Source organism: Rhinolophus sinicus, linkage group LG11, assembly GCF_036562045.2.
Source record: "Rhinolophus sinicus isolate RSC01 linkage group LG11, ASM3656204v1, whole genome shotgun sequence".
Lineage (NCBI taxonomy): Eukaryota > Metazoa > Chordata > Mammalia > Chiroptera > Rhinolophidae > Rhinolophus > Rhinolophus sinicus.
The window spans coordinates 46,230,611-46,255,637 of NC_133760.1; the positions used below are offsets into that span (position 1 = coordinate 46,230,611).

The 25,027-nt window shown below is 50.2% G+C and overlaps 1 non-coding gene across 1 annotated transcript; it reads right to left on the reverse strand.

Annotated features, from left to right (window-relative positions):
• Positions 1 to 24,609: 24,609 nt before the first annotated feature.
• LOC141567756 (U6 spliceosomal RNA) lies at positions 24,610 to 24,716 on the reverse strand. Its single transcript, XR_012490585.1, has one exon. It is a non-coding gene; the product is annotated as a U6 spliceosomal RNA (small nuclear RNA).
• Between the last annotated feature and the right edge of the window lie 311 nt (positions 24,717 to 25,027).

Consider the following 25,027-nt stretch of genomic DNA (forward strand, 5'->3'; position numbering starts at 1 on the left):
ACTCAGCACACTCTGGGCACATAGTAAGTGCTCAGGAAATAGTTACAAGAATGGAAGGGGATGTGGAAATGAGCATCAATAAAGAAATAAGTGAACTCATGAATATGTAAGAATAAAGGAATTAATGAATAAACAAATGAGTGGATAGAAATGACAGAATGAAGAAAGGAATGGATTTTAATGAGCAAACAAATGAATGAGGGAAGGCTGCCAGTCAAGAATAGAGCCCAACCTTCCTGCCTACACCCCACCCTCTGAACAAAACACTCTCCCTGGCCTCCTGGGTGCCCCTCAGAGCCACACAAGAAAGGGATTGGTTTCTGTTACATCTAGGAATCTCCTGCATCCTTACGGCCCCAAAATGTGTTTTCAAGTCATTGAGAAATTCGCTTTCACTCCTCTTTATCTGCTGCCTGAGAACACAGAGTGTTTTTGTAGCCACCAGTTACAGGTTTCTAGAACCTTCATTCAGAACCATGCAACCCTCAGCTGCCAGCGTGTGTGATGTGAGCACAACTTCCCCAAGGGGCCACAAGTTCCAGAAGCAACCCCTCAGAGCAGGAAGGCTTTGATGACCCAAAGCAACGCTTATCTGGGACAGGTAACTGAGGGCTGAGCTTTCCACTTGAAACACACGGACAATCAACACTCTTCCTCCCCACTGCCAGTTTCTCCCCACCTTGGAACGAGGTGTCCCTGCCCCGTGTGACTCAGCACACGCGTCCCAGAAATCCTGACACGGCAAGTGGTGAAGAGCTGGCCTCACTTAGGTGGACACACTGAGGGGAGGCCGGCCAACACGACCGAGCGCCTGCCACGTATGCTGACAGGTTTTCTGCAGAAACAACACACAATTAAAATTGTCTTCTTTAATACCTCTCACCGTCCTGCTCAAGGTCGTGAAGCACAGCGTGGCCTCTTTTCTAGCTGCTAACTAATCAGTTTGCGGCCTCCTTACCCTCCCCCCACACCCCTGCCAAATGCAAACAAGATTTCACTGGGCTCAGACTCACAGCTGTTTCTCTCCGTCTCTCCTCTCTCTTTTATAAATCTTATAATTATTATTATTTATTTATTTATTTTGGGCAACAATCTACTGATCATTTCCCCTCACCAGGACGAGCAGCATCCCGTTTTGCCCTCGCTGAGGGGGTCCCTAGGATAGTGGACTTTCTGTTTTAAAAATGAGACCATCCTAGACAAACTAGGACAAGTCAGTCACCTTATCACTCGCACGTGAGAATATCTGTGTGCAAAATAACTGTCTCTAATTATATTGTTTTAGAAAACTATTTTTCAATGACAGTTGACATTCAGTATTATCTTAGTTTCAGGGGAACAGCATAGTGGTTGCACAGCTATATAACCTAAGTTATTACTTGACATGATTTAACATATGATACATTTAAAACGCATACTAAGTGCTCAACAAATATTAGCTGCCATTATAATTTTGGTTGTGTTATATTCCAGTTATTCATGTGCAATGTCACCCCCCCCCCAAGAGATGTCCCTTCCACCTTCCCGGGCCCACAGCTCAGCCACGTACCCCATGGACTGTGTGTGATGGGTCCAATGGGTCCATCGCTTTAATTCAACAAAATTGACTGGGTCCCTGCCATGTCCCAAATACTCTGCTAGGCTGAGATTCAGCAGCAAACTCTGAATACACTGGTTTGGCCTGCGTGAGGCTTAGAGTTGAGTGTGGGAGATGCATGTTGAATAAATACACACCCAAGTTAATATTCTACTTACGCATTGTGGTAAAAATGTGCAGGGCTGAGCTATAAGCAGTGCTGCCCATTTTGGTTGGTCCTCAAGCTCTTAAGATCCAGAGACCGGAAGGTCTAGTTATTTAAACAAAGCCAATGGTGAAAACTGTTAAGTTAGACTTTCCCATAACACAAATAATCATTCCCTACTCAGCCGCTTTGCAAGAATTGCCATAGACCCACATGCCACTCTGGGTCTCAGCAACTGTGATCCCTAAAAATCTAGTTTGATACCAGAGCTGGTAATAGACAGAGTGCTCTTGACTTTAGAAAGGACACACACACACACACACACACACACACACACACACACACACACAACTTTCTCAGAGACTCCTGTGTAAATCAGGACCATGGTGGATGGAGGAAAGAGTGAGACTCAGGGTCAGAGGCTTGGGGTCAAGACCTCGTCCGGCCCTTACTAACAACGTGTGGCTGTGACCCCCCCCAAGCTTCACTTTCCTTGCCTGTAATGGGGTACAGTAGTTATACCTGCCCCCTCCCAGCAGCCTCACTGGGTTTGCATGAAGATAAAGGAGTGGAGCCCTGGGGAAATGGGAGCTCTCGGCTCTCCCTCTCTCCCTCCAAGTTGTAAGCTACTTTGGGACACAAATCATGAGTATGTAGAACGTAGGCAAATGGGGAACGTCTGACAAATGGCTGAATCAAGTTATGTGGTGTAAAGAGGTCGGAACGAATATATAGGTTCTAGATTCAGACCAGTTTAGGCTTGGCTCCAAGGCCTGGCCCCTTTCTAGGTGTGTGACCTAAGACAAGCGACTGGATCGCTCTCTGCCTCAGTTTCCCCAGCAGTGTGGTGGGGGTAATCATGTCCACTTTGCAAGGTGGCGTTGGAAAGTAAAGACAGGAAAACACAGGGGCCAGTGTCGCATCCCAGCACCGCGCTGCAACCACACGTAAGCCCTCACGTAATCCAAGCCCTTTCCTGCCTCGAGCCTTCGTACGTGCCTGTCCCTTTGCCTGGGATGCACTTCTCCCAGCGTTTAGTGGGGCTGCTCCTACTTATCCTCCCATCCTTGCTTCAAATGGGGTGTCCTCGGAGAGGCCTTTCCCGGCCCCCCCACTTCAGCAGGACTTCCTCTGCCATAAATCTCTATTCGAAGACTATGTGGTGGGATGGCTGTGTAAACCATGAACACAAAACGTGGCTTTAAGCAAACATCTGTTACGTCAGCTCTGTGAGTCAGGGACCCTCCCATGCTTACTGGGTTCTCTGGCTCAGGGTCCCCATCATGCCGGAATCAAGGTGCTGACTGAGGCCACAGTCACCTGGAGGCCCCCTCCAGGCTCACTCACAAGGCTGTTGGCAGCAGACATGGGTTCCCTGCCATGTGGCCTCTCGGGCTCTGCCAGGTGGCTTCTATCAGAGTTAGGACTCCGAAAGGGAGAGGTTGGTGACAAGTATGACAGAAGTCATGGTCTCTTTATACTCTTCGAAGTGACATCCCATGACTTGTGCCATCTTTCGTTCTTTAGAAGGAAGTCACCAGGCCCAGGCCACACTGGCGGGGACGATGTTCCAGGCGGGCGTGACTGCCAGAAGGCAAGAGTGTTGGGGGTCATCTGAGGCTGTCCCCCCAGTAACCTCTGTAACAGTTATAATTGGTATGCATTATTTCCCAGTTCTTTCTTTCACCTCTTTAGAGTGAGACATCCTCTGCAAGACAGCAAACTTGAGGGCAGGAACCATGTGCCCAGTGCCCAGTACATATGGGAGTTTAATACACAGTCAATAAGCAGATTCATAAAGCCCAGCACTGAGCTGTGGGCTGTTGGAGAGTGAGCCTCAGGCCGTCTCTCAGGTCCAAGGCAGACAACTGACCGGACAGGCACAGCAGGCCATCTTCGCTGCTCTGCTATTTAAACCTCACAGGGGACCACGGCTCTCGCCTTGCAAAGTGACGGAGAAATTTCCCAATTTCTGCAGAAGGATTTGTTTTGCCTTCTGGGTCCCTGTCATAATTTCCGATATTGCGCCAACTCATCCGTCTGTGTTGGGGGGACCAGCAGGGGAGTCACAGACGGACAGAAGAAGGAGAAAAGTTCTACAGGGCATGATGACCCTCGGAAAGGTTTGGATGAGCCGACTGGCCAGGGGCCTGAGAGCTCGCTGTCTGCTGCCCGCTGCCCCGTTTGACGAATCATTTGCCAAAGAGCCTGGCCAGCGGGAGCTTTGACCTTGGAGCGAGAGCGATCTGTCTTCATGGAAACACACTGTCATAAGCACATGTCTCAATTTTGCTGGGGCAAGTGCTGGGGCTGTGTGAGAAGAGAGCCTTGGACATGGCTAAGGAGGAAAAATGTGTGGCCCATTCAGGGACACAGAGGCAGCTCAAATTAACCCCGAGCGACCCTGGAGAGCAGGGCTGGAAGCCAGCACGTTTCCCTCCTCTGCAAGGCCAGCAGCACTGCCGCTCCTTCCGTGGGGGAATTAAAGGGCCCCTCATGTCCCATCTTCCATGACCAGGCTGTCATCTGTCACCAAGGGCAAGTGGGGCGGGCATGTTTGGAGGCAGTGCCTTTGGCATCGAGGTCCCTCGCAGTAAAAACTGCGTACTGGCCCCTCTTCATCCTGAAGGTCAAGGAGGTGACACCCGAGGGAGCAGGGTGGCTGATAAATCTGGCAGCCTCACAGTCGCGCCTCTGAGGACCCGGTGGAGCTGTTCCCCTCCGTCTGTGCTGACAGCTCGGCGGAGATTTATCTGCAGGATCTGGGGCCGCCTGCAGAAGCAGCCAACTCCTGAATGTGGAGGACAGGCACTGACTGAAGCCCAGGGCGCGCTGATTAAAGAAAAGAAAGGACAGGAAGAGCTCAGAGCTCCTGCCGGGCCCCCATTTTGAGTGACACAGGATACGGGGTATTGTGGGATGGCTGGGCTGGGCTATTTTGGGATGAATTGGACAAACAGATAATGTTCATGGGGGGAAAATAAAAGCCAGAGGTGCTCTGAGAAGCTGCTTGTGGGCAACTGACAAAGAGACATTTGCCAGGGAGGGGCAGGCAGGCGAGTGGCTTCTGAGGGACCAGCCTGAGGGTCACAGCCCCCAGGCAGGGCACAGGGCCTTGCTGTCAGAACGATGTGTTATCCCCTTCTCTGAGCCTGCAGTCACTGGTGGAGGAGGCAGGGGTCCAGGCCTAGTGAGGGGGAAGGTTTCCATCATCGGAGGAGGGGCCAGGGTCAATCGGCCTGGAGGCAGAGGGCTGGACAAGATGACCTCCAAACAGAGTCTGCCCACACGGCTGTGATTTCTCTTCCAACCTTTTGTGGTGGTTGTCTATTCCTGTCTTCTGTGTGTCTGTCTGATTGTTTGCCAGAGCCATTTTTAGGGCACTAAATGTCAGGGAGCCAAAGATTCAGTCCTGAGTCTTTGATGGTGATGTTTTGTGTATTTGTTGTCATTTTATCTTCATGTTCCATGAGATGGCAGGTCACTGTAACCCACAAGCCTGGCCTCAATGCAAACCAATTGCTCAGGCCTGACCCCAGCCAGAGACAGGAAGGAGCTCAAACCAGCTGGACAAAGGTATCCCCAGCCCTCGGGGCCCAAGGGAGTCTGAGAAACAGGAAGGCCCAGAACTAAGGCAAGGGGAGTTAAGGAGACTTGAGAGCATCCCCAAACTCGATGCGAATGGCACAGTCAATACCGAAGATAACCCCAAGTCTTTACCCAATATCTCACAATTACACGGTGTTAACCAATGTCACCAGTAGGACCAATGCACCAGAGAACTGGCCCACGGCAGCTTTTCTGAGCGCATGTGACTGTTCCACACCACTTCTATCCTCAGTTTAGTTTTACCTCTGCTGGTGGTTAATTTTATGTTCAACTGGACCTGGTCGTGAGATGCCCAGATATTTGGCTAAACATTATCTTAGATGTGTCTGTGAGGGTGTTTCCAGATGAGATTAGCATTTGAATCGCTAGACAGAGGAAAGCAGATCACCCCACCCCCACCTCCCAATGTGCATGAGCCTCATCCAATCTGCTGAGGCCTGAACAGAACAAAAGGTGGAGGAAGGATTCACCATCTACCTGGCTGCTGGAGTTTCCATCATCTCCTGCACGTGGACTTACACCCTCAGCCCCTGGTTCTGGGACCTCCAGGCTTGGACAGAAACTGTGCCGCCGGCTTTCCTGGGCCTCCAGAGATCAACCAATCAGGGATTTTCAGCCTCCATAATTGTGTGAGCCAATTCCTTATTATATGTGTATATAATAATATGCGTACATATGATACGCACTCCCACCCCGGAATGATATTTATCTGGTCCCTTCTACTGTAGCCTAGGAAATATTTTTATTCTTTGGGTAGGGGTACTCTTATAAAGTTTTAAAATTATAGTAATTGACGATCTATGAACAATGGTTAACCAGCTATTAATATTTTAAAAGGAAATAGCACTTTGAAGACAACCACCCCAAGGGAAAGTATCATATTCCATTTAAATTTATGGCAAAACCTACCATAGGTTTTGGTAGGTTTCCTTTTGATTTGGGGGATTGGTGTGTGCTAGGCAACCATTCTTACAAGGTTGCCAATGTTCAAAGAATTGGGAAGAAATAAAATACACTGACACGCGTTCCATCACCTGTTGTTACTCTGTGGGCTTGGGTAGCCAGATCTTCTAACATTTCAGGAGAATCCATACCTCTAGATTTTAAGCGATATCTCTGATTTTTAAATGTATTCAACTACATTTGATGTTTTCAATCGCCAAAGATGTGATTTGATCACCATGAAGAAATAAACCATGACTGAGAGGCAGATTCTACCCACTGGCAAACATCAGCTCTACCTGATTTGCAGACCTGACATCTCTGGGTAACTCGTGGTAATTTTCTTTTCTGGTTGTTTGGATGATGGGTGCCGTTTGTTTGTTGTTTGTTTGAACATCAAAGGGTCGTGGAGAGACCGTAAAGGGGAGGGAAGGAATGAAAAGAAAGGAACATAACCCGAGGTGAGTCCCTTTCCCTCCTATAAAAGTGCTTAGATGAGTCTCATGGTATCTGAAATGCCATGAAACGGCACAGTTGAAAGCGTGAAAGTTCAGTGACAGGTAGATTGAGAGAGAGGAGCAGGGAGGACGACGAAGGTTTTCTGGGCTAGACCAGGGCTGCTTGGCCCCCACACCCCCCGGGACCCTGTGTAAAATGACAGTCGCTTGTTCTGCAAAGGTTCCTCCCTCTGGCTGACCATGAGTAGTCACTGCCCACTGCAATAAAGGTCCTCAGGTCACTCTAAGCTGTGTACTACACACTGATCACTAACACGGGAGGGAGCCCCCCTCCTGTAAACATGTAACTCAATCAGCGTTGTGAACGTAGGGGCAGGACTGTGCCCCTGAAAGCCTGCTGCGAGCAGCAGAAAATGTGGGTGATTTCATTATCTGAGATTGCTTTGTCATATTTCTGCTGAACCAAAGGATAACTGAAATGAACATGAATAATTCAGCACCATGGCCAGGGCTGAAGACTCTCTGGGCCCTGCCCCTCCCAACCTTGAGGGCCTCCTCCGTTTGGTCCTAGAAACAGCCTGGACCCCCACGACCATGAGAAATCCCAGAGGCAAGGTCTGTGCCATTCTCCAAGGTCGGTTAAATCTGGGGGGTTTTCTGGCCCCCAAAAGAGGTGGAGTCCCTCTGGAGTGAGCCCCAGACCAGCCTGTGGTCAGGCCTCCTGGGCATGCCTAGGAGCTCAGGGAATGGGGGTCTCCAGGCCAGAGTTTGCTTCTTTCTTTTGATGCTGTTTCCTTCAGAGGCAGCCATGGGTTTTCTTTTGACTCAAGGGACTGTCGGGGGTAAATCTCGAACAGAACTTTCCTTCCTGTCCTATATCCATTACACTTCACTGCTTTCCTCCCCACTTCCTCCTTTCTCTTCTCTCTCCTCTGCCCCTTTTCTTCTTTTACTCTACTTATCTTCTCTCTTACTTTCACAGAATTTGCATGCCAAAGCCAAAACTGCCCTTGAAGGCTTCTGGTGCCAGCAGTGGCAAGCTCAGATGCCCTTGGGGGTCAGCGGGTCCGGTACTCTGTAAAGCAGGCCGTCCTAGGGAGAGCTGCTCCCCTGGGCAGCTGAGCAGTGTGTGCCCCCCCGCCCAAATGCATGCGAGGTTTGTATTTTTAAAGCCAATGCTGGCCAAACAAAGCATATTCAGGACCTGAAGAGGCCCGTGAGCCCCGCGTGTGACCCCACGGCTAGCTCCCGTTTGTACAAGGAATGAAACCAAGGATCAGAGGAAGGGAAGTGACTGGCTCAGGGTCACTCAGGAGGTCCGGTCTCCCGGCTTCCAGGCTGTGGCCCTTTCCAGAACACTCGAGCTGTGTCCTCCACACCCTCCACATTCATTCATCCCTGGTGTGTTTATTTCCTCCTTCAGCACTGACCTACCCCTAGCCCCAGGCACTAAGGGCACAGATGAACCAGGTAAGACCCTGCCCCCCCAGGACCCTCAGTTTGTCTGTGGGAGGTCAGATGGTGGTATTCAGTGTGCCCAGGCCTGGGGCAGGGTCACGGCCATCTGCATGGGACCCCTACAAGCACCAGCACAACCCTCCTTCTGACCTTGGACTGTTACCTGGAAACCCCACATTATTGATCAATGGCTCCTGAGGGACTAGCTGAAGCAGAGGTCCCCAGGAAAATGTCCAGCTGTTACCTCCCCTTGAGGCAGCTTGAGAATGGCCTAGGCGTCGTGGTCAGCCAGACTGACCCCTCCTCCCTCTCCAAGAGCAGGACTGGATGAATCTCTCTGGCCCACCCACTGCCCTCTGAGCCCAGGCCTGTGACACTACAGCTGAAATGAAAATCATCACGTGGCCTCCGCATGGCAGAAACAAACGTGAGTGCAGGCTAGGCAGCCCACAGGCCACATCTTTATTTCTCAGGCATCTCGAAGCTTCCCAGGACCTGTTTGTCGTGTGTGGGCCACAGGCACTTAGAAAATGTACACGCTCACTCATTCACTCGCTCGTTCACTGCACAAGTAGCTGCCAAGCGCCTCCTGTGCTCCAGGCCCAGAGATGGATGAGACACGAACCCAGCCTTGAGCCCCCACCATCCGGGGGGGGGGGGACGGCAGCTGTTGCCTCTTTCAGGGGCCGATGAGAAGCCCAGGGCAGTAACCAGCCTGGGGATTTTCTTTCGTGCTTCCTGCCGCCTCCTCCCTGCAGTTCCCCTCACCTCCGGCCTGTCTCCGATTTTGCTTTCTAAGTCATTTCGGAGTCTCACATAGTCTCCAAATCCTCTTCAGAGTCTCATCCTCTTAGCTCTCACTACAATCCCTGGAGAAACACTGGGCTGCTTTTAGCCCCGTCTCACAGAAGAGAAATCTGAGGTCCAGAAAGGAGAAAGAGCCACTCAAGTCGCCGGGGTAAGTGGGAGAGCTGGGGGGCGTCCCGCCAGCTCCTTACAGCAAAACGGTTAGGTGACAGTAAGGGGAGTTTTGACCCAAGGAGGACGGAGGGACCATTTTGGAGTCTGGGCTCTGCCCTGGAAGAGTGGGCCTGATGAGCAAACCAATATAGCAAATGTGGGTTTCCTGGAGACGTGTGGCCCTATTTGTAGCTAAGTAAAGGCAGAGAGAAGTGGACGGATCCATGTGGTCTTTCTCCACTTGTCCCTGCGCCATGGCTTTGGCACTGGGTCATGAACTGAATCTCCCATGGTGGTAAGATGGGCACCAGGCCTGCTCTGTCCCATTGCCCCAGTCATTAAAGCGTTCAGCCTCTCCCTCTACGGCCTAAAGGACATCTAACGGTAGCGTCCTATGCAATTGCCTCCAAAGCTTGTGCAGCAAATGGTGATCTGCTCCCTGGGTCTGCTACTAAAATTCCAGGCCCAACACTGGGGATTAGCCTTGTCACTTACATTTTGGACATCGTGACTCCCTGTATTTTCAAAGCCACAGCATCGTCTCTGGAGAGGTTATATAAAGGAACACTTACTTTATTAAAAGGCCTCTGACAGAGACACATCAGTATCCAAGATTGGCTTAACAAAGGCTTAATAAAGACAACAGTGAGAAGATATTAACTCATTTGGCTCATGTTTGAGAACCTGACAAATACGAGATGTAGGGCTTTTTTTTTTTTTTTTCAACATCAGTGATGGATCAAATCTGTTTGCATTGGGAATTGGCTAATATGCTGATGACCCAGAAATCGTGAACTGAAGCCAAGAAGACATTGAACGTTTCTAAATTCATGAACCACCTCCCCGCCCACAAAGCTCACTGCCATCCAAGCCAGACCCTTCAGAAGCTGAGACTTGTTGCTCATGGAACCAGGAGCCTGTTTCATTCCCCTTACATAGCAACTTACTATTCTTATCCATTTATTTTAAGCAAATTATTCAGCCAAGTTGACAAGCATGAAAAAAACATGACCTAGCCTGGGATTTTCAAAAGAGATTTTTTTCCTAAATATGATGCAACGTGCTCTGATCTCTCACTGTATTTTTATCAAATGTTCCATGCCAACTCTAAAGGGTACTGTCTATGCTGGGCTTATGGCTGATTTCTTTGACTCGACCGTCAGATGAATCCCCGATCAACCTGAAATAGAAAATTCCACCTTCCAGAAGCCCTGGGATGCCCAAAGGAGCCTCTGGGAGTCTGTAATAGAGTGCCTGGATGGAGTGGGTTAGGAATGCAGAAAGTCTTCCCAGGGAAGCACCATTTGAGGGAAATTCAGAGTGAAGAGGGGTGAGCCAAACAAGATTCCAGGGAAAGAGCGCTCCACTGGAGAGAAAAAGTGTTCTCCCTGTCTCCCTACTGTGCTTCAAGCTGGGGCAAGTTTCTGCCGTTATAGATTGTGTGACGGGAAGGCCAGCTCATCCCGTGACCTGACCAGAGAGTAGTGGGAAGATCTACACCAGGGGGTCCTGGGATGAGGGCTCCGTCCTCTCTGCAGAAGCACCAAGGGTATCGGCCGCAGGCAGCTCCCTGCGTACTGACGGTCACATCCCCAGAATCTAGCACAGAGTCTGCGCAAACTAACTCACTATGGCTAGCTGAATAAGAAAATGATGGTAAGAGGCAGGAAAAGGGCTGAGAAGACTACAACGAGCCAGTCCAAAGTCGCAGACGAGTGGTCCCCAGCATGCAGGACACGTCACACTTTACTTCTTCATAATTATTAGCTACGATTCATTAAGCACTTATTATGCTCAGCGCATTCTTTCAGCACTATGGTAAGCAATTTACATGTATTACCCCTTTTAATCCTCCCAAAACGCTTTGAGAGAGGTATTATTTCCTCGTTACACGCAAAGATATTAAGTCGCACTGATCCAACACACTAATCCATCTCACTTATAAGTGGGTATAGGGAATGATGGAGGATCAAGGCTGGGACGTTTCAATGTCAGCCCTGTATCCCACCTCGATCGTGACTCCATCACATTAGTGAAGTCTTCGGAGAAATTGCTTCTAACGTCTCCAGTGTTCATTTATTCATTCATTCAAATATATTTCTAGAGCACCTACTGTGTGCCAGGCACTGCGCTGGAGAGACATCAATAAACAAAACAGATACGAGATTCTAGAACTGCTGGTCTCCCCCCAAGAGGGAATCCTTGGCATAAAGAACTAGAAGAATATAGCAGAGAGACAGGCTTCCGACTTCTGCTGGACACCCCCACCCCACATCCGTGGCCCAGGATCTCTAAACCATATGGACATTCTTTCAACCAGCAGAACACGGCAGGGGGACAAGTGGGTAAGGGACGCAATGAGAAGCACTGAACACTAATATAAAGACACAAAAAGCAAAGTGTTAGTCAGAGCCACGGCGACTGGCCTGTGTCCACAGAAGTTACAGTGGCCAGCCTGCTCTCTGGCCGACTTGGTGGCTCGCCTCTACAGCTGGTTTTCAGAACAGCTCAGATTCAACCCCTCCCCCCATACACTGCCAGCCTGAAACTTCCCTTTGTTTCATCCTCCAGTCCCTTCCGGTCCCAACCTGCCTCCCAGGACACTGCCAGCCGTCCTTCTTCTGATTGGCAGCTTCTCTGTGCTGCCATCAGACGCCTCTCCCAGCTCTCCTTTGGATTGTCATGGTGAGAAAAGGAAGGCCCCTTCCTCTGGGGGCAGAGAACGAAAGTGCTGTCTGTCTGACAAAAATCAGCCCTTGAAACGAGGGGTGAAGGACCTCGGGCTGGCCAGGGCCAGCCGCTCTCTCTTTAGGCCTCTCAGCAGTTCTGAGTGAGCTGCTGTTCATGGAGGCCGGAGAAACCCTTCGCTTTCTGCGAAGCCAAAGACACGCTGCGTATTCTCGTCACACCAGCTGTGGGTCCCTCACAGAGGACAGCACCTCTCGCTCTGGGAAAGAAAAGCAGCCAGATCCCGGTTTCTCCCATCAGCGCACAGGCTGTCTCCACTCCGGTGGTCTCTAAACCTCAAACCATGCAAGCATCCTGTGCCTAGAAATCTCCTGCAATTCGAAGCACCTGATCCTAATAAGCTGCCATGATCACCTGTCAGGCGGGTGATGCTGGATGAGTCACTAAAGCCTCCGGGCATCATGTCACTGTCTATCAAACGGGAATAATACTCACCTCCTTCAAGTTCTTCTACGTGCAGGTCTCTTCGCACAGTTCCCGGGCATGAACTCGGCGGTTCTCAAATCTGACTGCTCATCAGAGTCATATAGGGATTAAAACGTTGCTGAAATCTATGTAATTTTACTAACAATTGTCACCCCAATAAATTTAAAAAACAACAACAAACAAACGGAAAAAAAAAAAAAAAAAAAAAACGTTGCTGTCTGGGCCCCAACTCAGACCCATGAAACTGGAAACTCTGGAAGTGAGAGCCTGGCCATCAGTACTGTGTAAGGCTTTCTAGGTGGCTCTAAATTGCAGCCAGAAAGACAGCCACTTCACTAGATACATGGCAGCTATTGGGTTGTTGCTGTCGCTGTTTTTAATCCACATGGTCCAGAAGCAAACCCAAAGGGACGAGACCGCTAAGAAAAACAGGCTTGCTTGTGTCTGAAAATGGTCGTGTGTTTGTGATTCTCCGCCAAGCTGCTACCGTCTTTCGGAGGGAACTAAATGAACCTCAGGAGTTCACAGCCCGTGGCACAGCGTCTTAGGTAAAAGGCACCTAATCAAACATTTCAGGGATAATTGGCAAATTGGCTCTTGATAAGAGGGAAGTAATCTGAATTAAGCACCGGGAGCTAGCAGGGAGAGGTGCCTGTGGCTCTGGGCTCTGGGCCTGTGTCACATCTGCATAAATGAATCAATCAACGGGCTCCTTCCTGGTGACCCTGCAGCACCGCTCTGCAGCTGAGATCACAGATGCAGGCGTTCAGAGAGGGGAGCCCATTCGGCAAATCTGAATTCCAGAGCCAGAGCTATTTGGTCTGGGGTCATGGGAGCGTGAACCCTGGCACACACAAACCCAGGGCAGCAAATGCCAGAGTGAATCCCAGGGAACAAAACAGTCTCGTGTTCCATTCGTGGTTGCACTGGAACAAGCTGCCCGTTTTGTAACAACGCTGCCTCGTGGTGGGATTTATGACATCAGGGCAAGTGTTTAAAAACAGGCCAGGAACTGAAACAGGGACAACCTCCTTTCCTGGTGTCCCTTTACCTCGGACTTGGAGTCAGAGCTCTCGTTATTTCATTAGCAGGCCTCATTCCCTCGACAGCGACTGGGTTCATGAGCTTTTGATTTAAGCTACAATTAAAAGCCCCAATCACAGAAATACATTTTCCGAAGATAATTGGGTGCATCGTGCCAGCCTGTTGGCCTGTTCACCGACTCTAACTGTCGACCAGTAAATTAAAAGCAATTGCAAGTAAATAGCTCATCGAAAGACACATCTAAGAGAAGGAAGTGGGGTCCCCATTGATCAAGGACTCTGCACTCTGCCCTGATGGGGGTCTGGCCTCCTCAGGACCACAAATCCATCACTGGTCTAACAGATGCAGGGGGCGGCCAGCGTTTGCATTGTTTTGCATACATTAGAATGGAGAGACAACGGCTTTCTATCTTGTTTTTTTCCTGTCACACCCTCTTTCATTCATTTCCCTTGCAGTGAAGCCCCCAAGTGAATCATAAGGTCTTTATATTTTCCTCTTTCTCTCCACCCTCCCCTCATATAAGTCCACAGTAGTAACTTGATGTAAAGAATGTCTTTTCGTTATTTTTTTTTTGTCCTGAAGGGATGGCAAGGCAGTCAAAATATAGAATAGATTGCCTCCACAGGTTATGAGTTCCCCCTCACTGGGGGAGAGAGGGTGGGTGGTACCCTGGCAATAGAGAAATTCCTAGCATTGGCTGGGAGTGGGGTATAATATCAGAGGAGGGTGACTGAGCTTTCCTTGCTTCTAGCACTCTGCACCCTGGTGTTTGGGGAAAAGCTTCCCTCTCAGCCTATGGAGACTGGGAGTTATGTCAACCCTCTCACTGTCTGCAAACGCTCCGTCTTCTCTCTCCAGGGAAAGAGCGAGGCTTCCAGCCCTACTGGCCCTGTGCCAGCCATGTGACTGACTTCAGCCACTAGACCGGAAGTGGTCATGAGACATCTGAGCAGGAGCTCTAAACTGATGGCCTGGCCAGCGCGGTTTCCTGCTCTTCCTTCTGCCTCAGACATGGTCTTATACACACAGGGGCTGTTCCTGCCACCTGAGTGAGAAGACACAGGGTGGGGACCCCGCGGGCCCAGTGGAGCCACAGCAGCTGCAGTGACGTTTAACAAGACAGGGAAATAGCAGAACCAGCCGGACGTGGTGCATCTCCTCCTGAGCTCTGGGACAGAAAGAGGAACGTTCCCCACGGTCGTGCACCTGGGATTGGGGAAGGTGGACGTGCTGTTTCTTTCTGGACACCAGGAAACTAGAAAGTAAGGCCCAGAGGTGGAGGAAAACCAGCTGAGACACAGAGAAGCCAGGCCTTGGGACACTACGTGGACCAAACCGTGCCGAGAACAGATCTTCCTCTGGACATTTCAGGCATGATGGCCAGAATCCTCTTTGTCCAGGCCTGTTTGCATTGGGTTTTCCATCATCACAGCCCAAAGAATTCCCATGGAAGCAGATTCCAACACTGAGGTTCTTATTCTCTCAAGAGACAAAGGAGCCCCGATGTCAGCAGCAGAGGTGCCAGAAAAACTCCTGAGGACCCCGGAGCTCACCAAGCCTTAGGATTGGCCCTGCCCTGTAGTTACCTCCCAGCTCATCATCTCAGGAACGGATTCCAGAAGACTGGGCAGGAAAAAAGGCTTTTATAAAATTCCAAGGGCAACTTGCTATTTCCCTTGGCGCCTTGGAACTGCAGACTGAAGCCTCTCCTTGGCCTAACTCATCAATCATCATGGCAACGAACATCAGCCAGTGAGAGACTCGGCTAGGCCTGTGCCACACAGACTTTTATTTCCAAAAGCATCAATGACAATTTGATTTCGATGATTAATTTCTTTACTGATAGCCATTTCTTCCTGATATAAGTCAGAAACTAAATAATACAAACTGACTAAAACACCATCGCAGAATCAATAAAACGTCCTCAACAGATAATTATAGCATTACTACACTTATTCTCCGCTCGGCGCATCCATCATAGTTAACAGGGATAAGTTGAAACGGTTTTAATTAAAGGCATTTGCGTGCTGTTGCCCTGAGCCGGAGAGTACCTAAGCAGGAGGGCCCTATGAGCTATGAAGCCGGGGTGTCCACACCCAGGGTTAGCTGGAACCCTGGGGATCGTTAGAGGTGCTCTGGGACCACTAGAGGAAATAATGGGGGGGAGAGCTGACTGTCGGAAACCCCAGGATTTCCAGTCTCGTTTCAAACAGAGCATCTCGGAATATGAATTTACTTTTTAAATGGTTTTGGGGACCATTTGGGGACCATTTAAATGGTTTTGGGGACCTGCAATAGGAATAAGAAGAGGAGAGATGGGAACACTTAAAAGAACAGAGGAACAAAAGGATGCATTTAAAAATGCATCCAACCTCCTCATTTCTCCTGTGGGGAAACTGAGGCTTGCAAAGTGGGAAACATGTGCCCATTGTCACACAGACACTTCAGCAGAGCCTGTATTGAAACCCAGACGCTCTGACTCCCAAGCCAATGCGTTTCCCACTTCATCAGATTTACACATTTTAGATTTTAGAAACAAGGGATGCATTTCACAGTGGCGAGGAGAATTTGGGGTGGTCTGCCAGAAAACATCAGGTAGGACTGCTGCCTTGGTCCTTCCTGCTGCCCGGCCACACGAGCCACACCTCGGCCACATCCTGGCCCAGGCTCCGTGTGATGCAGAGTCCAAGCCCAACAATTCTTGGTGGGGAAAGCTCCAGCCTGCACTGGTGACTGACTGCTACGTAGTAGCTGTATTTCATTCATTGACTTCCCACTTGCAATACACGAAACACTACGCTGGACACTCAAAAGTTGCAGGAAAATACAGGACAGTAGCCACGGCCTCACAGTCAGGAAAGGAAGGTCAAAGCGATAGACCAGTTAGCACATACAGGCTTCAGTTGGTGTCTCTTACCTGTTAGGCTGTGAGCTCTGAGACAGGGCTGGACTCTGTCATTCACTGTATATCTCCAACACCTTACATGACACTAGGCACGCAGTACATGCTCAGTAACTATTTGTTGGATTTTTATTTTTTTTAAGATTTTATTGGGGAAGGGGACAGGACTTTATTGGGGAAAAGTGTGTACTTCCAGGCCTTTTTTCCAAGTCAAGTTGTTGTCCTTTCAATCTTAGTTGTGGAGGGCACAGCTCAGCTCCAGGTCCAGTTGCCATTGCTAGTTGCAGGGGGCGCAGCCCACCATCCCTTGTGGGAGTCGAACCGGCAACCTTGTGGTTGAGAGGACGCGCTCCAACCAACTGAGCCATCTGGGAGCTCAGCGGCAGCTCAGCTCAAGGTGCCGTGTTCAATCTTAGTTGCAGGGGGCGGAGCCCACCATCCCTTGCGGGACTCGAGGAGTTGAACTGGCAACCTTGTGGTTGAGAGCCCACTGGCCCATGTGGGAATCGAACTGGCAGCCTTTGGAGTTAGGAGCATGGAGCTCTAACCACCTGAGCCACCGGGCCGGCCCACTGTTGGATATTTTTAAATAGCACTAATAAGAGTTAATACCATGTATTGAAATCAACATGTAATAAAATATTCAATCATTAACTGCAACCTGTGAAGTGATTATATTATTAATCCCATTTTCCAGCTAAGACACAGAGGGATTAAGAATGTTGCCCGAGATCACACAGCCAGTAAATGCCATTTGATTCTAAGCCATTTCCAAAGGTTTCACCCTTAACCATACTGTTAATACACCCAAAACATCAAGGGAAATCAAAGGAGAAAGCGGTCACTTCCAGAAAGAGATGAAGGAAAACTTCATGGAAGAGATGGGAACCGATCCACACCTTAACAAGTGGATGGCGTCTGGACTTGAGGTGAAGAGGACATTCCGAGGAAAGCAGGCAGAGTGCGCAAAGGCTTGGTGAGCGGAGGCCATGGGCACATATGAAAGGCAAGTTCAAGTTGACTGGAGAAAGCTCTGTATAAAGGAAGCATAAGGGAATGTGGCCAGAGAGAAGGATCAGGGCCTGGTATATGGAAGCAACCGAAAGTCACTGAATGTGACGTGATTAGAGCTCAGTTTTGGGCAGGCTTTTCTGTCAGGCCTACGTTAGAGGTCAGAGGTGGGGGTGGGGTGGCAGAGGAAGACAAAAAACGGAAAGGCCAAGTCCAGGTGTCCGTGACAAATGGACCAGAACTGGATGCAGGACCCAGAACCTGGACATCAGGACGGAGCGGATGCCCGTACTCAAGGAGCTGCCTGTTCCTGTCACTCCTCTTGACCCAGCCTGACTCTTGGCTTACACGTCACCTTAGATTCAGCTGTGAGAACAATGCATCCGGTGGCTGCGTTTCCATCATTGTGCAGAAACAGCTTCTCCTGGCTGCAGCCATCAATCCAGACGTGGATTCTGTTGACAATACCTCTGGCCTCAAAGGATCCGCATTCTCCAGGTTCAGATATAAACCTGCACTCAGACACCTGGATCCTTTAGAAATCTCAATTGAAAATCCATAAATTCTTTAAACTCCTAGAATCCTACTGGAGAAGCACACAGCTTATATTTTAGCACAGACAGTGAGGCCAGACACACTGTAAAATAAGCTTTGACTTTGTGCAAAAGTGTCATTGGCAATCAATGCTAAAATAATCGGCAGCTCTGCCTATTCCTGTGCAGACCTGAAATCCACAACTGTTTTGCTGTCCCGGTCACAACACTGATTCCATTGACCTTGACTTTGCTCTACACCCAGGATGCCAAGGGCCTGGCAGTGTTGCCATTGACTCCAACTAGTGCGGCACTGGGGGGAGCGTTTAGGAATGAGCACTGGAGATGGACGAAGTCCTCTCTGAGATAGGTCTGAGCTCACTGGCTATCAGGCTGACAGAAGAAAATCATGAAGTTAAGGGACCTAAACTTCCGCTGGCTTCTCTCTCTGAAGCTCCAGGCTCACCTGACTATTGAGGGTCTATGATCCCGCCCATTGATTGATTGCATGGAGGGTCTTGCTTCTCCCTCCTCCTTGTACGGGTAACCTTTGCAATATGACTTTAAAGTGCTTCCCATTACGAGGTAAGGTCTGTGTTTGTCTCCCTTAAATCTGAGTTGGCCTGTGGCCCAGACAAGTCTAGGGTAAGACAAACAAGGTGTCTAGCGCTCAAAATTTAAGGAAGCATTTATTCCCAGGATCATGCAAGGGCAAGGTCAACGTGTGAGAGTGAGGGCCTTCTCAAGTTGTGTGCCCTAGGCGCCCTGCTTCCCTCATCCTCATCCCAGTCCTGCTTGAGACGTGCTTTGGCCAACAGAGTGTGAGAGATGTGACATTGTGCCAGTTCTGAGCCTTGACCTCAACTTGGACCCTGCCACTGCCATTAGAGCAAGGCTGGGCCAGCCAGTGGGAGGACGAGAGGTCACATGAAGGAAAGGTACAGTCCCAACTGAGGGCATTCTGGACTAGCCATCCCCACCTGACCCACCAGCTGACCACAGATGTACAAGCAAGTCCATCTCAGATTAGCCAAGCCCAGCTCAGCACAACTGCCAATGGACCTACAGACTCATGAGAAATAATAAATGATAGTTGTTTTAAGATGTTTTGGGGTGGTTTGCCATTCAGTGGTAGATACCTAATACACCTTCTTATCTTTCCTCTCACTAGACCGTAGGTGTTCTCTTCTCCTAAGGAACCTGTTAAAAGTTAATACGGAAACAACGCTGGATTCAATGGTACGTATCAACACGGGTTTAGAGGAGACTCGAGTTTCCAGGATGTAAAGTGAAAAAAATTCTGGTTCTGCGTCTGCCAGTAATCTTAAACAAATCTCCTTCAATCTCTGGGACTTGAGACCCTCTTCTTAAAAACGAGTGGTTTGCACCAGAGCAGTGGCAGCTGGGTTTCTTTACATTATGTCAACTCCAGTTTCCCGTGGATGGCTGCCCAGCATACACAGATGACGACTTCTGAGGCTCACCAGGAAAGAATGCTATTATTAATTAGGGATCTCTGCCATCATGGAGGAGAGGGAAGAGAGGGGAGGTGAGATGGGGAGCAGCACACATGCCCCACAGTTGTCTAGATCCACCCTAAGGCTCCTGCAGTCTGCGAGTCACTTACATTCCCTGTTTAGAGGGGTTCATCTGCCAGACAATCAAGCTCTGAAGACCTCATGCTACCATGGACAGCTCTTCCTTTGTTTCCTGCTGGCTGCCTTTAGCCCAAACCTAGTCGCTCCTGTGAGTTGTAAAAACAAGGATGCAAAGCCTGGGCCAGGTGCCTGTGCGGCTGTCCCAAAACAGTGGATGACGTACAGGTGCTGGACAGCTTTCCACCCAGTGTGACGCAGCCCACACAGGGGGTCTGGCTGAGTGGTCTTTAGAACTGGAAGGTAGAGTGCAAAGCAGAAATACAGCTCTGATTGCTGTGTGTTCAAATGTGGGGCCTCATTTTCACGATCTTTGCAGAAATATACTCTTGAGAACGCGTCTTTTCTGTGAAGCACAGAACATTCCCATTTACGAGGCCACAGGAAGGGCCTTGGGGTGAGGATCCAGAATTGACATCCTCCCGTCAGCGTGGACCATGTCCCTTACCACCCACCCACCCGCTTGCTGGAAGGTGAGTTGCCACGTGTACAAAACTCAAGGCTTCAGGTCTTGAGTTCTGGCTGTCCTCATTCTGAGGACAGAGACAGCTAAGGCTAAAAATAGCTCTTTGCATATGGAAATCACTTCCCAGTTTACAAGTTGTTTCACAGCCTTAATTTCATTTGATCCTCAAAACAGCCCTGTGATAGAAAGCTGAGGCGCAGACAGGTTAGGTGAGGAGTCTACATAAGGGCAAGCAGCGGGCAGGAGGCAGGAGGGAGACGTACGTAGGACCGGAACACGGGGCTCCTCATTAAGGTCCGCGTCTCTGTGCACGGCACCACACGGCCTTCCCTTGTCTATCATCACCCACCGCGGCCGCCGGCGGACGGCCAACAAGGTCCCCACGTCGATCAGCACCCACTCCACCTCACTCACAACCAGCGAGGCACATTCGGCAGCGCCCCAAACCTCTGGCTCACCCGTCACCACAGCTCGACAAGCCCAAGATGCCCCAATCTCCCAGCAGAGTGGGTCTAGCTAAACCTTTCCACACAGGGCGGCAGTGTGGTACCGTGGGGCGAGCGTAGGCTTTTGAGTCAGGCACGAACCTTGGCTCTGCCACTTCCTAACGGATGACGTGGTCCAGTTACTTAACTTCTCTGAGTCAAACTGTGCTTCTCCTCACAATGGGAATAAGAATCTTAGTAGCCACATCATACGGTTTCTGTACGGAATAAATACAGCAATGCATCCATGAATAAAATACTGAGCAGGAAGGCGTGGGACACAGTGGCCGACACACTGTGCGTTCAACAAACGGCACTCATGGCAGCGACTACATAATAACAGGAAGAGGAACGAGACGACTGGAAGCCAAGCTGAACAAGCCGGGCAAACCTGGCACCACAGGGGCCTGAGCACCTCTTCCTGCCGAGTGGCCAGAGCGCAGGCCCAGCAAACATCGCCACGCACCATTCATCAGCCCTAACGAGGGCTCCGTGTCAATGCAGGATTTATCAGGTGTAGGACGCAGAAAATGCATTGGGGGAGGAGGAGTGGGCTGTATAGCCACGGGTGTGATTAGTCATGCTAACGACATTTATTACACTACAAGTAGAACTAATTTACCATAATTTAATCATCAGCGAACAACTGTGCAGGAAGGAGCCAGGTTGTTGGATTTTCAAATACAGGCCCTTCGTGAACAGTTCCAGTGTGACCCTGAACGTGTGTAACCCTGGAGGGGAAGACCGGGCCCGAATCGCGATGTGTCTACAAGAGTGATGGCCAACAACTCTAGAGTTTACAGAGAACCTGCGTGTCTAGAATGTCATTTGACTCCTGGACAGCCTTCCACGGCCATGCGTTTTGGAACTGAATTTACAACGATGACAAACTGAGGTTGAGAGGGGAGAAGGGGCGCCAGACAGGGCTCACCTCCCGGACTTCCGATTCCAGGACTTGGGTCCCTTTTCTAAACCAGTGTGTGCATTCACCAGGAGCACCTATGAGGTCTTGCAAAGGAATACATACCTGGGGCCCAGCATCCCAGATTCAAAAATTCTGGGGTGAAAGACAGGACTCTCAGAAGCATGCTCCAAGTTGAAAACCACATATGGCAGGATGAAAAGAGGGAGTCAGCCCAGGACGGTAGGACGGCAGGGGTTGGAATGTCCTCTGTGTATTTGAAACTTAACTCCGTCCTCTTACCAGCTGTGTGACCTGAGTCAAGTTACTTCATCTTTCTGGGCCTCGGTTTCCTCATCTGCAAATGGTGATAATAGTATCTACATCATGAGAAAATGCAACTGATGAGAAACTAAGTGAGAAAATGAAAATGAGAAATGGGAAATGGAAACTGAATGAGAAAATGTCACTTACACCCTACCAACAGGTAAACAAATGTGAGTTCCCCTCTGTTCCCTTGGATGGTAGATACCTGAACCAAGAACTCAAGGATGGGACAGATACTTCCTTTGTTACCAAGAGCTGGGGGACGGGGGCGGGGGGGTGGGGAGAGGAGCACTGAATCAAGATCTAGTGTACGTTTTTTTAATTTAATGCTTAAAAAGCAAATTATAAAATATAACACAACCTGCTCCCCAGGAACAGAGCGCTCAGCTTTTCCTGCCAAAAGCTCAGCCCAAGAGCACGCAGGCGGTCTTCTCAACACACAATTACTGCAGCAGCTTCCCGGCCTGACAACGCTCCGGGCACAGCCTCCTGCCCCAGCTAGGAGGAGAGCTTCAATACTGTTTCCGTCTGTGCTATTTGAGAAAAACAAAAGGGTCAAATAAAAGGCAAGCATTCTCCTCTGCTAGGGAGTCCCCTGGAAAAGAAAAAACAGTGATTCAGACACCCCTGGTGGTAACAGTGGGGGCAGCAGTCATGCAGTGATGTGGCAAAGGCTCGCAGCCAGAAGACCTTGGCAGCAATGGCAGCTCCAATGCAAGCCTGGGGGGCTGTCCCCCCCCTTTTCAAGTCAAGCAGTTCTGACCTCTCAGCTCAGTTCTCCACCATCCATAGCCTTTGGCAGGACCAGTTCTCTGGATGGAGGGAGAGGCTCTGAGAAAGTCAGTTCAAATACCCCAGGAGCTCGTGACTCGGCCCTCTGCTGCCCTCACATCTCAGGTCACAGAGAAGCTCGCTACCCAATCTCAGGTGCTCCCAGTGTGCTCTGGAGGAAGCAAACCTGGCTCCAGCCAGCCTTGGGAATGCTCCAGCTGTCAGAGTGGGAAGCTTAATGAGCTGGTGATGGAGAGAAAAATGCCCCATCATTTTAAAGCTAGACTTAATCCTGGCTGCCTAATTGTACCCAGCTGTTCCCCAACTCCCTTCCAAGCTGGTTCCCACTGTCCGATGAACGGTCCCGACTGGCTGGCCACACCGGGAAGGTGCAGGGCAGGCCAGCTAATGGTCAAATTAGATCCAAAACTCAACACAGAGAAATCCATGTCATTTAGCTGTGTGGCCCTCCTGTGCTGGCGGCAACCCACACACCCCACACCGGAAGCATGTGTCCGGTTTGGAGAAGCACATTGTACGTAAAAAGTAATACTAATAATAACACACAGCTGTGTGATTCTGGGTAGTTAAAAACACCTACTTCCAAAGATTTTACCTTAAAAAGCATCTAGAATTCAGGTTTCTCTTACAAAATCTGAAGAGTCTCCCACAGCAGGCCTGTGTTCTGTTGCTAATCAGCTGACACGGGCAGCGGCTGTCCCGGGAGGGGGTGTGAGCGTCGTTCACTGCAGTCCCCACCCTTCCCTCTTGCACTCCACCGTTGGGCCCTTGGAAACCTTTGAGTTTGTCACCCCTGGTGACAGTCTCCTGACCTAGACTTTGGTTTTTGCCATCTGTGCCATGACCCCACCAGTCCTCAGAGGGCCCTGGGCTGGGCCAGAGAAGCGGCGACAGTTAAAGGAACCAGGCCACTCACTGTGGAGGTACTTGGAGAAATGCACATGCACTCCTCTCTGGGGTGACAACCGTCCTCATCATCATTTTAAAGCTAGACTTAAAAATGCGCGCTGGCTTCCCTCCCCAGCCTGCCAGGGCAGCCTCTACCATCAACAGCGCCAGCTTGAGGAGCCCAGTGCATTCATTGCAGCCCTCAGAGGGGCTGTGACTTCTTCAGGGCCCACCCTCTCTACCAGGGCTGCCAGCCAAGCCCTTCCATGGCCGAGCTGAGTAAAGGACAAGCTGGAAGAAATCTGGTGTGTCTCAGAGGAGAAGGGGTTGGGGGGATGGGCTGGGGTGGGGAGCAGTGCTTGCCGAGCTCGTTAGGGGAAGGACGCTGGCAGGACGAGGTGCGCTCCTGCCCACCTCTAATTGCACACCCCACTTTGCCCGCTCCACTCAGCCAACCCGCAGAGCAGCCCGACGTTTAAAGATTACCAAGGCAAGTTTGTAAGGAAGCCGCTCCCTCTTTGTCTGTCCTTGGGCCAACAGCAGCAGAAGGGGTACTAATTAGAGGGTGAATTATTAGCTTCCCATGGTGCACTGCAGGGACATTAAAAATGAGGGGGCTTTGCTGCTCGCCTTTAGATGGTTGGTCTTGGTTTAATATATTCGTGTTTCTAGGGGAGCAGCAGGGGACAGTTTTTATGATTATAATTGTTGCATAATTACTGGCCTAAGGTTGCCTATTGTTAAATAAAAATGCTGAGATACTAATGTTTTATTGAACAGTACAAGGAGATAAAACTGTAATATCTTTTCCGAGCAATCGAAGCTGCTCCTTTGCTGCCTAGTGACAACGCTTAGTCAGTCGCCTTTTGGAAGAGGTGGATGGGTTCTGCCGCCTGGGCTGGGAGTCAGGTGCGAAATATTTGCTTCTGGGAGCAGGAGGGGGAAGGAGCACAAAGGAAAAGGGGCAGATGCGCCCTGACAGTCCCTGCATGTTGCAGGGGCGGGGTTAAGACCTGGGTGAACACACATGCACTCAACATGAAGGTGAGCTCTCAGCCAGATGGTCCTGGGGCAGCAGAATGCCACCAATGACCGTTCCCAGGAAGGATGCCCATTCCTGCCACAGAAACCAAAGGGACATGGAGGCAGAGATGGCGAGGGCTGCCGAGTCGGGGATGTAACCACCCTGAGTGCACTGCACCGCCCAACGTCCTCCCTGGGCAGCTCCCTTCTTTTCCTTGTTGTTTTTGTTGTTTGCTTGTTTTAATATGGAACACTTCACGAATTTGCATGTCATCCTTGCACAGGGGCCAGGCTAATCTTCTCTGTATCGTTCCAATTTTAGTCTGTGCGCTTCGGAAGCCAGCGCCCCAGGCAACTCTTAAAGCTCAGTACGTCAAGTCGCTAGGAAGGTACCTGGAATCAGCAGGTAACGCATCTTTAGTATTTCTCCAATGCACCTCTTGCTCCGACGTACCAGCTCACCATCCACAAGCGGCCGTCCCCAGGACCTCCTGACCATCTCCCTGCCTCTGGTGTCTCCTACCTGTGACCGGGCAAGGGGTGACTGCTGCCAGGAGCCGACCGCATGAAGGAAACAATACCATGTGTGTCAGCTCCACGGCTCCACCAGGACAGAAAAGCAAAAAAAAAGAAGTGTGGGAAATGCCATTCGATTTG